Raw genomic sequence first — 13,513 nt, forward strand, 5'->3', positions numbered from 1 at the left:
TATTAGAAACCACGCAGCGCTACCATCTCCTGTATAATAACTATGTACAAGAGCCATTCCTTCCGTCATCCTCAATCCGACATGACACAGCAAGGTAGAACCCCGTAGGGTACCACTCTGGGTACATAAACACCACATCTTGCTGAGGAAGTCAGAGGAGAAAAGGACTTCAATGCCAACACGCTGACGAGAGACACTGAGTTTCCTGCATGCAGGCAATCCAGCGCGCAGTGGTCTGAAATCCCTTGAGTGGTGTTCATCTCGAGACCAAGGTGGGGTCCCACAGTCTCTCACTTCAGGTAATGGGGTTGACTTTATCCTTGAGGGATTCTTGGCTTTACACCTACATGCATGCTAGGTACACTTAGGTACATGCAGTTGGGGTCGCATTGTAGGAGCACGCATTCTACTGCCATGTATTTAATATACTTGCCTGTATTCATTGTTTTAGCACAATGGTAGAAATCTACCGTCTTTTTACTCTGTTAGTGCTTATAATCATTTATATTTGTTACTGTCTAAAGGTTGTTTAAGCACACCTATTTTACACTAGAATGACGGTGTTCAGTAAAAGCTTATTGAAAAACATTCCCACCGTTTATTCAGTGTATCTCTCTGAGACAAAGTGAGTACGAGTGACTGAGCAAAAAGTATCACACTGTTTCCACGATCCCTGAAGGATCAGGGTTGTCATGTTCGATAGTTGCTAAGAACTATTCTCTCCTTGGTAAGAGGGGTTTCTAGTGGCACTGTGAGCTAGTCGGTACACAGGTTAACATACCTGGTGGGGGTGTCTAGGATCAGTCTGGACACCAATCCTACAGTGTATTTTTTCTAAACACACAGATCCCATATTGGTCTATATGAACTACACGACATGGTGCCGCCAACGTTGGTTCGGTCGCTATTCAACAGTCAAATCTGAGTAGCTTGTCAGTTGTGCTATTTTCAGAGACCCCTACTCACATTACCCCAGAGACGTCTGGAGTGGGAAGGGGGCTATCAGCCACAGCTGAGTAGACATATCCTACGTATTGGCTGTTGGTTTATCAAGCTTGAAGGACAAACAGTTCCTATTGTGCATAAAACCTTATCTCAGTTTCCTTGAAACTCTTTTTTAAGAAACCATTGTCAACAATGGCTGACGAAGAGGCCGCTGTGCGAGCACACCATGCTATAATTAGGGAGGAAGATGAAATCAACATTTCAGAAAATGTTAGAACTGCCCTTACTTTAAAACTAGCAGACTATGAAGTCTGAGCTAGGGCTGGGACAGTAACATTAGTGATTGAGGCTCACAAGTCATATAGAACAGAGGTATTCTATTCATGGGTTAAAGTAGCACAAGCAGATGCATGATCACATACATTTCTTTCTTACACTGAATATGAAACACCAGATGAATACTGTTCATATGAGGACATTGAAGTTCCACTCCCTTACCAGGAGCACATAAACTGGTTTAAAGGCACTTTCCCCCTGTTAGATCTGGGGGTCTCTAGTTGGCAATGGTATTCACCTTTGTCCAAATAGGGAGTCTTACTTCTAAATCAGGATAAGGGGATTACACTCCTTGATAACCCCTGCTCACCCCCTTGGTAGCTTGGCACAAGCAGACAGGCTTATCTCCAAGGCAGTGTGTTAAGCATTTATGAATATACACAGTAATACAGTAAAAACACTACAGATGCACACAACACAGGTTTTATGAAATAAGTATTCTTTATCAAGACGTAAACACCAGACCACAAACGACAAAAAATCCACAATACTACACTTAAGATTACTTAAAAGATGATTAAAGTGGTTTAGTTCAAGTTGATCGTAAATGCGACAAAGTTCTCAAAAAAGTACCTGGATGCGTAACGCAAAGTGAACAAAAGGCTCGCAAAAGGGGAGATGCGTTGGTTCCGTGATCCGGGGGAGATGATGCGTCATGCCTTAATGCTTGCGCAGAGTAGGGGATGCATAGTGATCCTTACTGGTGTGGAGGTGCTACACTGATTCTCGGCCTGCGGGCCCATTGCGTTGCGCAAGATGGCACCTTGATGCGATGCGATGACGCCCTGGCAGCCTTGCGACGACTCTGTACTTTGGAGCCGCGACAGGCCCTGCGACATGTTTCTCCGGTGATGCGATGGCGACTCTCACAATGGCGTCACGCTTCTCCGGTGATGTGACAGCAAGCAGCTTCGATGAACACACACTTCCAAGGGAGATGTGGTGAAGGCTCGCTTGTCCGGAGATGCGGCGATTTCATCTACGGCGGCGACATGCTTCTTCTCGATGCGTCGCGCTTCCAGCTCCGAGCGGCACGCAAGTGACTAGAGTCAGAATTCCCAGCAAGGAAATTCAGTGAGGAGCTGGCGGTGAAGTCTTTTGTCCCTGAGATTTCAACAGGAGGCAAGCACAGTTCAAGCCTTTGGAGAATATTCTGTAGATGAAAGTCCTTATAAAGTTCCTTCTCCTTTCCCTTGGCAATGAAGCAACCACTGCAGGCCAACCCAGCAAACAGCACACTGGAAGAGGTGCAGTACAACTCCTGCAGCTTCCTTGGTTCTTCTCCTTGGCAGAAAGGCTTCTTGTCCAGAAGTGATCTAATTTCTTGGGATCAGGGTCCCAATATTTATACCCCAAAATCCTGTGTTCTCTAAACCAGTTCCTGAGCACTTTGTTTACATGACTCTCTTCTTCCTTTCACTGTGCAGGGCAGAGACATCAGCCGCCCCACAGGAGGTGAAGCCAGCACAGGGGAGGGAAGATACAGCTCTGGAGCACTCTGTTGACATGAGTCCTCCTCTCCTTTCACAGTACAGGGCAGAGGCATCAGACAAGCCACAGGTGGTGGAGCCAGCATTGTAAAGGGGAGGCCCAAACCTATTCAGTTCCCAGGTGCAACTCCTCCCTCCCATCTAGATGCAGATCTCTCTATTCACCAACGGGCTGCCCCAGACTATCTCCTAGAATCCCCCAGCCCTGTCACTCACAAACCAAGACAAGGAATACACAACCTAGCAGAGGCAGGCCTCGACAGTTAGGCCATCAAATGCCTTCTTTCTAAAAGTTGTATTTTCAAACACAGAATATTACAACCAACTTTCCTAAACGATATATTTTATTATTCTGAGTTCAGGCATACTAAATTCGAATTTCTACCATGTTCCCTGAGTCTGTAAGGATTATAAGAAGGTAATAATCTAACTGTCCATTCTGTCCTATTAGAACAGGTAGCCTTCAATAATGAAAAACGAAAATGGCTGTAATTCACTATTAGAACATGCTACACACATCAGAGCATGTCCTACCTTATACGTACAATGCACCCTGCCCTTGGGTCTACCGTAGGGGTGTCTGACATTAAGCAAAAGGAAGATTTAGAGACTGGCAAATGGGTGCACTTTGCCCAGCCGACATGGCAGTGCTAGACTGCACACAGGCCTTGCAATGGCAGGCCTGAGACACACTTTACAAACTGCTCCGGTTAGTGGCACAACCAGTGGTGCAAGCCCACCAGCAGCATTTGATTTACAAGCCCTGGGCACACATGGTGCACTGTACTAGGGGCTGAAAGGTAAATCAAATAACCCAATCATGGAATCACCAATTAGTACATCAATTTAACATAGGGAGCATTTGCACTGTGGCACTGATTAGCAGTGGCACAGTGCTCAAAGCATAAAACCAGCAATAACATATCGCAACAGAGGAGGCAATCCGTCAAAAAATGGAAGGGAGACTCACGCCAATGATGCCAGGACTAACACCCTCACATAAAAGACAAAGGGCCAGGTGTAGGAGCCCAAATACCGGTCGGTAACGGCTGATTTCGGCCGTTACCGACCGGTAAATGGGTTTTTATGATGTAGGGGGGCAATTTTACCGATTCGGTAAAATTACCGATTCGGTAAAATACCGAATCGGTATTTTTACCGATTCGGTAAATTCTAGATGTAGGTGGGACTCTTCTGAGTCCCAAAGGCCTTACAGATTCGGTATTTTACCACCCAATCCAATTGGGTGGTAAAATACCGAATCCAGGTGTGCGTGCACATGTGTGCATGCACACCTATGCCATGTGACAGACAGACATGCCCTTAGGGCATGTCTGTGTGCCACATGGCACACATGCCTGTATTTTGGGTGCTAGAGGGTGTCAAAGTGACACCCCCTGCACCCTTGCTGAAATCGGTATTTACCGAATCGGTAAATACCGATTCGGTGTTGCCCATTGATTCCTATGGGCTTCAAGGCCCATAGGAATCAATGGGCCATACCGAATCGGTATTTACCGATTCGGTAAATACCGATTTTTACAGATTCGGTAATTCAATTACCAAATTTACCTAAATCTCCCGCCTTCTATTTTACCGATTCATAAATACCGAATCGGTAAAATTCGGTATTTGTGAGTCGGTAAAATAGAATTACCTACATCTAGCCCAAAGTGAGACTAGGTCAGCTCAGAAGAGACGGAGCCACTTGGTCAGTACTTGTGGCTTACACACCACATCCAGACATTGACTCAATGCTGGTAGCAGACTTACGCCCACTTTGTAAAGAAATAATAAAACTTTATAGAAACCTCACACAGTTTGTGATGAGAACACTCACACTTCAGCCAACATGAACTACACAAACAGGACAAAATCAGGGATCTACAACTAAAATTACACCACAAACTCTACAAACAGTAATGGGTAAAATAGCCACTAAACGTGAGCAAATGTCATTCTGGTTAGCTCATGAAATAACACAGCTAGAGGCAGTATTTCCATACACACGCCCTCAAGAAAAACACAGAATGCTAACAATCTGCTTGGCAATGAGGATAGCTCCCCAAATAGAGGATTGTACCACTTGGGGTACAGTTTTCGCTGTCATATATACTAGAATGAATGGTATCCCGTCATTAGCAGTAATACCAGATGTTTTAAGACAAATACAGAATGAGTATGGAGCTGAACCTGCTCTGAACTTTGGGATGAAATTATTCTGTAATTTTGCCCAGGTATCAGCCATCATACTAGCTTAACATTAAAGGGGATGCAGCAGCAGTGGCAATACGCCAATGTCCGAGGGATATTCCTCCTCTACAATAGGAACGTGAATTACCTAAAATGATTGAAAACAGCTATGTTGAATTGGGTAGAGATAGTTTGGGAGCTAGATCAACAAAACCTCAACTCATGAGTGGTCCTGAAAAGGATAGGTCCAAGCAAGCAGCTGATTCTTACAAGAAGAAATTGGATAAGAACTAGAAAAATCTAAAGTATAGAGAAAATAGATCTCAGTCCAGGGATGGGTCTCCTCAACAGGAACCCTCCTAAAGGAGGTGCAACCTTAGGAATAGAGATAAAAAAAACTGACCGGCATCAGAATACTGACGCACGTTCCTCTTGTTCCTTTCAGAGTTCACCTAGAAACTCAGAGAGAGAAGGACAGTCAGAACACAGACAAGAAGAGCGTACAAAGTCCAGAGACACGCCATGCACTTCAGATTATACTACCAAGAAAGAAGAGAAGCCAAAATCAAAGCCTCGATTTAAAAAGAAGAAAGTAGCAGGTCTTAATGTTAGACATGCCCAGAATTCTGAGGACTCAGCTTCTGAACGGGGAATGGGCTGTGACAATGCTAGCGAGCGCAGCAGAAGTAACAATAGCTCACCAGAACGTGATGGAATTTCTGATGACAGCGGAGTTGAATGAACATAACATGGTGGAAACAACTGATACAAGTGTAAGTGTCCCACATAGGTTACCTGGGATAACACTCCAAATGGAGGGGGACAAACCCAGAAAAAAGAAAGGTCTCTTTTGGGAGAACCTGACCTTCGGTTATGACATCCTTTTAGCTGATAGATATTGGCCACCTGAAATTGTTATGGATTGCCAAAAGGGAGAATCGGGTATTTTACAGGCCTTTTCTGACCTCGTTCCGATATAGTTAAAACACATATACGCACAGGAGAGGGCGGTAGCCCTTGCTCCGGCACTATATCGCAACCATGTTGGGTGGGATGCTGAGTCACCACACCATGTAATCCCAGTAAAAACTACTCTAACCCCACAGAGACAGTACCCAATAAAACAAGAAGAGAAGCACAGGTCAGGGAAATCCTAGATCAACTTGAATATCAAGGTGTAATTGAAACTTGCACTTCTCCAATGAATAATCCTTTGTTTCCCGTAATGAAACCCGATTAAACATTTGCAGTGCAGAATGCACACAGTGCAATATTGATGAATAACATTGTGTGGAAAAAATACAAAACAATACTAGATATCTCAAATGGATTTTTCTGCCAAAATATAACGCCTCAATCCAGGTATTTAACATCATTTTCCGCTCTAGATTCTCAGAGTCAATTTTGTCAACACCCCCAAGAGTATAGGAATAGCCCTGGGTTGTTTTCCGCTAGGGTAACAGAATTTCTTCAGGATTTGGATGAAGAGGCATTGTTCTATCTAAATGATAATTATCTGACAGATGATGATTTAAAGGATCACTTTGCAAGGGTGAGCAGCATACCTTTGGGGTCCGCTTCTGAGGGCTAAAAATTCAACTTTAAGAAATCAAAAATAGCCCACCTCAATGTCCTATTTTTGGGATATGAACTATCAAGTGAAGGAAAAAGCCTGGCAGTTAACTTTTTAGAAAAGTGTGCGCTGCTCCAACCTCCTAAATCACTGAAAAACTTACAATGCATATTGGGATTCCTAAATTTTGGCAGAACAAACATTTTAGATTACACAGAAAAAGTTAAACCTTTCTATGACTTAATAAGACCTGATTTTTCAGATATCATTTGTTCATTACAAGCTGACATGATAGCTTCAAAACACTTGCAGACATGTGTAAATGTCCGCAACCTGTTGATCCGTTTTATAGCGGGTCAATTTTGGGTACACTTACCTACTTCAATGAAGTAGAAACGGTACCCATAGCATACAAATAACACTTGTACACAAATGCTGAAATGCGCTTTGCTTCAACAGAGAAAATACTGACAGCAGTACAGACTGCTGTATTAAGAGAAAGACCACTGGCTCAGGGAAAACGAATAATTGTCATAACTCCGGTATCAGCCTTAGAGGCTGCTACAATGGGAATTGGACAGACGAGATACCAAACTAGAGAAAAATTGTGTCTAGGAAAGGAGGGACTGGGATCTCCTACCTTTATTTTGGTACGGGCGAAGATGGTAGGTGATCCACTGCGGTCCCCCCACTGGACACAACACCAAAATTGGAGGTGTCCAATCGACTCACCGTACCAGCAGAGGCAAGAATCCCACAATTGGGAGTATTTTGAATAGCACTACTGGAGCGACCTGATGTAGTGTTTTCCTATGGAAGTTTACGATTAGCTGCACCATTTAGTGTTGATATATAAGAAGAGGCGGGGAAAGTTGTTGACTATGAGGCCATTTGGGGCTATGTTAGCGAGCAAGTACTCGGTCATCATTGCCCCTTGTCGGGTGGTTTTTAGCCACTCTCCTTTCATTGACCCCAAATGGACTCATAGTCAACAACTTTCCCCACCTCTTCTTGGACAATGCAGTGTTTAAAATTCAATGGTCCCTAGTATCATGGAAATGAACTAGGGATTTACTCCTCCTGATTATTAACTCGGCTAAAAGAACAGCAGACGCCCTCCTTGTCAGGATACAAATAGCAGAGGGCAACCTGAAAGCTCCGATCCAAACGATAATATACAAGTGTAAAAAAAGTTTGAAAAAGAAAAAGTCTACCCGTACCTCAAGCCGACTTTACATCAACATAAAACAGCTACTCCTCTGATGAGGGCACAGCCTACCCAATGAGGAGATCCTCCTCAAACAGTGATTCGAGCACAGGCAGTTGGGGCAGTAATAACTCGAGACATGCAACACAACCGGGATATCCCCACTACAACATGGCATCCTACCAAGGTCCACCTATCTGGCAATTCCCGGGGTAGCCCCAGGGGCCGCCGTGCTACCCACAGGGGCCACCACAATTCTTCCCTCGTAACAACCAGCCTTTTTTAGGCAGCGGTTGGGGCAGAGGAAGAGGGCGAAGAAGAGGGAATGCAAAATAAGTACACTGGCAAGAACAGACCCAGAACTCTGTAGAGACCAGGAGCATGACAATGGGGGAAGAAAAATCAGTAGTTAACCTTTCCGATAGGAATCTCACTGAGACGAGTGGAGATTTGCTGATATTTTCCCTAGATCCTGAGGAATTTCCGTTTGATCCACCCGACTAAATAGGCAAGAAAAATGTTGACCGCACGACTGAGTGCAACAACCTGCAACATTATTGCAGAGTCACCACTTTTTTAACCAGGGTGGAAGGCAGGATCATTAAAACTAATCTACCTGACTCTTCCATTTCCCTGTTTTAACTCACATGGTCAAGTTGACTAACACTCTTGCACTCCTACACTTCCCAAGGCCCCTTACACCCACCTCATCATAAATCAAGGAATAAAAGATCTCCACCAAGGAGCCCCTACATAGAGTGGCAGTCGGGTATTGCAGCGCCGACCAGACGAGGAGCATGCCTGATGATGAAGCATGACACCCAGTGGGCTAGCTGTGTGAGGGCCCTCATTCCGAAAGGAAGGACTTCCCAGTCCCCCCTTTCCTAGACACAATTTTTCTTTAGTTTGGGATCTCACCTGTCCCATTCCCTGCCTCTATTTCCCCTCCAAATAGGAACTGCAAACTCATCTTGTTGTAAGTTTAATCAGGGCATGTATGCTGGACCTTTCTCAAAAGCCCTTAGTCCCTCTCCTTCTTTGATGATACTGTAGTGGATTGCACATTAGGTGCAGAGCACTAGGGACAATTAACTTACACTCCCTGGGTGCATTTTGTACAGTAAACAATGGACTTCTATGTAGGTTAAATGTACCAATTAGGAAAATGCCAATGCAACCCCGTTTCAGAGGCAAGCACAGGCACTTTACAACAGGTTAGCATGGCTAAAGTGCACAGAGGTCTAATGCCAGCAGAAATATAGGGAATAGCAAAAGGCAAAAAAATACGGGGTGGACCACGCCTAAAAGGCAGATTGCCCACAATATTTCTCTTTGCTTACAGACGCTTTCAAATGTACTGTTAATTTAGATATCTTGCAATCCGGAAAAGTTATAAAGTTTTATCCACAATGGATGAAAGTTGTATGTATGTATGTTATATTTGCACAGTGCAAATGTAGTGAAAGGCAGAAAAGTATTGGACTGCGTCAAAGGAATATATCACAACAATATATGCCAAGGTCTTGAAGTTGAAAGGCGAATATAGCATGTCCATATCAAACACAGGTTCTCAAGGACTTTCCGCAACAGATGAGAACAGATCTCCTTTATTTGTATACAGCAAATTGACAGCAATTATCGAAGCTTCAAGACTTTGACATATAATGTTGTGATATATTTCTACATTAAGGATAAGCTTTAATGAAATTCATTGTAAATATTTAAGGGTGTGCTATAACTGTAATCTTCAATTGTTCATGTGCTTGTTTTTGTGACTTGCCAACAGCACCATTTGGTAGTTGGTGCTACTAGTTATTTTAGCACCCCAATCCCCCTACATTGTTGCACAAACATTCACGCTAATATCAGTGAATTATTATATTTGCTTTTGGTCTTGAGGTGAGGTGTGTCCCTTCTGGGATTGCTACTACCAATTGTATATATGTTTATTAAGTGATAGTAGAGGTGTCTGGAATCCGGGAGCAGAAGTGTACTGTTACTGTGTTTTGAGTTAGTGTTCTTTGGAGAGGTGCATCCTGGGCATTTTCCCAAATTGGATTACCGTAGGCACAGTCCGGCTGGATATGTGGATGTTATTCCAGATCTTTGGTTAGTATAAGGAACATGCCTAGTGTCTTGTCTTTTTTTCGTTTGTGCCAAGATCCAGGAGAGATGGTGAGCTTGTTGGCAAGATAAGCGAAGCTGGCGAAAGTGAATGCTTTGTAAATGATTAGTCAGCTTTTGAAGATGGTGCAGGCTGGCAGTATAGCCAATGGACTTCCATCAGATGGGGATGATGTGATTATATGGCCAAATGCTGAGTCTGATCAGCCATGCAAGAGGATGTTACCACCTTCCAGGAGTTGGAGTATGTGGGCTTCAACAGCAGTTCTGAAATCGCTTCCCGGTAGAAACGTTTTAACTTTCTCTAGAAATGAGAGCTGGAATCAGGCCATCTTTGTTTTTTGGGAATGTGTCCCTTTAGGTTGATGTCCGGAGTTAATCCAAGTGACTTCGCATTCTGTGAAAGTCGGGGTGTGCAGGTGTCAAGTTCTCACATGAAAAGGTTTTGTGTGAGATGTTTACCTCAAATTCTTTTTTGTGAGGAAACTCTTTCCATCAATTGTTTCGCTTGTATCTAACTTTTTTTTGCACACTTTTATCCCTCTTCTACAGTTTTTCTGAAGTAACCGCGGGGCATAGTACCAACAACTAGCGATAATTATCGCTGTGTTGGCTTAGCGGCAATAATTTTATCGCCGTGTTGCGGCGATTTTTATCGCTTGTGAGCCTTGATATTATCAAGGTTTATCTCCTAAGCGATAAAAATCAGCCGAAATGCATGAATATCGCTGTAAAGTCAGCGATATTCATGCATTACCGAGCTAATGCTCTTAGCCATGTTATCCACCTCCTATTGGATAACATGGCTAAGAATTGCTCAGGGCAGGTGTTAGCTTTTGGAGATATTCGCGCTTAGCGCGAATATCTCCAAAAGTTGGTAATAGGAGATAGCGATGTTAGCGACTGTTTTCAGTCGCTAACATCTTGGCACGCCCACTTTGCATGTCATTAGTGATAAATATCTCTGACATGCAAAGCGGGGCCCAAGATGGTCGCTATCTCCTACTAGCTGTCGCTAACTGGTGTTAGCGACAGCTAGGTAATAGGGAGATAATTTTATCTCCGCTTTCTTGGCTTTTGAAGCCAAAAAAGCGGAGATAAATCCCTTGATAATATGCCCCCGCGTTCTTTGGTTGTGCTAATCTCCTAAATAGATTGTTTGTCCTTTTAAGCCCACACTTAAATCTTTTCCGCATTTTGCCAGTTATTATTTTGCTAATAAAAGATGATCAGCAGAGCCAGTTAGAGCTGGCAGAACTTCCTTGGCACTGATAGCCCGTTGGAGCCTTATGCTACTCCTGTAACGGAAAGTTGCAGTCTTAAAATGTGTTTTCTTAGCAAGTGACCCTTCTTTTATCCCACCACGAGACCACTTTCCAATTCTAACTTCTACAAACTCTTCCAGCATTCTCACTTTTTATCAAACAATGTAACTATCTTGCTGGAGTCTGTTCCTTTTCTGAAATGTTGAACTAGCTGTTCTGAGGTTTGTGTGATTATGTTTTGGGTCAGCATACCTGATAAATCGAGCCCTCATTTCTCCGGTTATTCTTAACTCCAACCTCATATTTTACTTTGTTTCACTTCCACGGGGCAGTTCCCTATTAAATTGTATTTTATTGATAAGTCGATCATTCTTCTTTGGTTATTGTATACTTTTTTTTATGATCTAATATTATGTTTTTTTTTAATTTAGATATTTTTATGTTATGTATTTTCCCTTCGAGCTTGACATTCTTATCAATAGTTCTGTCTCTGCTTTCACCAGCTCTGCAATGAATGTACAAGTGAGACACTATTCTTGTAATTTTAAAAACTATTTTCTCTTCATAATAGGTTTTCTAAAGCCGTCAAACAATAAAAAATATTCTTACAATTGGGTGAGCAGGCCTGTTTACTGCTCTACCACCTCACTGGTGGTGGTACTATGAGACCACATGTAAGTAATACCCATATTTTCTGACTGCTGAAGGCTGCAGTTAACACACTTGTAAAGATGTAGACAATTGCGGTGCTAAGCTTATTACCACTGGCCGTTTGTCATTCATACTTCTAATAGCCATAAGCAGCAGTCTTGGCCCATGGAAATACTTTTAAAGCCAATCACAGGCAAACATGAGTGTACATACTGTTGCAAAGTCCAGTGCATTTCATTAAGATCCTAATAAGAGCATCATTTCCCCCAAACTTTGTTATGTTTTTGTGGGCAGCTTCTGAATGTATATATTGGGTCCTCGAGTTTAGCACACCAGTTCATTGCTGCTTGCCACGTGCCCATCCTTAGGGGATTTGCAGAGGTCCAATGTTTGGCAATGGCACTCTTAGCAAGCAAGGTAATCCCCATCAGAGTTAGGTCAACTCGGCTCCCCACACATCATCCTGGATTCCCAGCAATGTCACCTGGGGAGTGAGTTCCAGCCCCTTCTGAGACCTCTTGATAGTGTGTCAAAGATCTCCACCAGTACGAAGTGATAGCTGGACAACTCCCGATTATATAGAAGAAGTTGCCTCGCATCTCCGGACAACAGAAACGGGCGGGAGTAAGGAGTTAAGTTGTGTGCCATGGGCGTATGGGCACAAGGTAGGACCTGCATAGGAAGTTTAATTGGATGAGTGAAGCCGTGAGATCGCTCGCATCTTTGGGGCCATACAGGCCACTTTCCAGTCACTGCTGTCCAGTGGTCACACCCAATATTCCCATCGTATTCTTGGGGTCCATAGAAGATCCAGCGAATTTATCACCCGAGGTTTATAAATGTATGATACTCCTTCTTTCCCCTGAGGAATCGATAAAGCTTTAGCCTCCAGTCGACTACACGCAAGTAGTGTTTCTAGTAAGTAGCGGTGGGACAGGAGTGCATGACGTACTTACCACTAAGGAACACATTGTGTTTTATATAGGTCGAAATCATGTTGCTGGTCTGAAATAGCATTTAATTTGTGATCGATGCCGTAGAACTCCCAATTTTGAAATACTTACAGGATGCCAGCTCCCAAAGCCCTTGGTGGATGCTGTCAGTCTCAACCAACTGCCTGGTCACAGAGGGGTCTCACGCATGAGTTTCCTATCCCACCCATCCCCCTCAGTATGGATCTCCAAGTGAGCAGGGCAGACCTGATTATTTCAGGAACAGTGCGCCGAATGGGCTCCCCATATAGAAACCCCACAGTCGCCTCTCAGTCCAGCCTGGCTATATCTAGATGGAAGGCAGAGTCATGCCAACACCCTGCTGAACCAATCAGTTACCACTAGGATCAACATGGTCCAATAGCAAAGGCAGATGTCTGCAATGCCGATACCACCATCATATGGGGACTGAATACATTTTTCAAAGCCAGCCAGGGCTTCCGGTGCCGCCAGAGAATGATGCTTTTGCAGACTATTAAGCTGTATTTGTATGAGGATTTTAATTGATCATCATGGTCAGTCAGTCAAAAGAACTTTATTCGGTCATTGCGAACATAAAAGTGCAAGTGCATACAGTGCAAGGATTCAATATTGCATGCATTATTATCATGGTCATTGCTTTGTTGCCAACATGTGTTTCCTTTATGTGTGGGCTTACTATGCAATTCTTTTACTCCCACATGCTCTATGTACTACCCTCCCCCTCGTTAAAGACATACCTTTTTTGGGACACACTT

The sequence above is a fragment of the Lissotriton helveticus genome, chromosome 5_1, assembly GCF_964261635.1.
Source record: "Lissotriton helveticus chromosome 5_1, aLisHel1.1, whole genome shotgun sequence".
NCBI classification, from domain to species: Eukaryota; Metazoa; Chordata; class Amphibia; order Caudata; family Salamandridae; genus Lissotriton; species Lissotriton helveticus.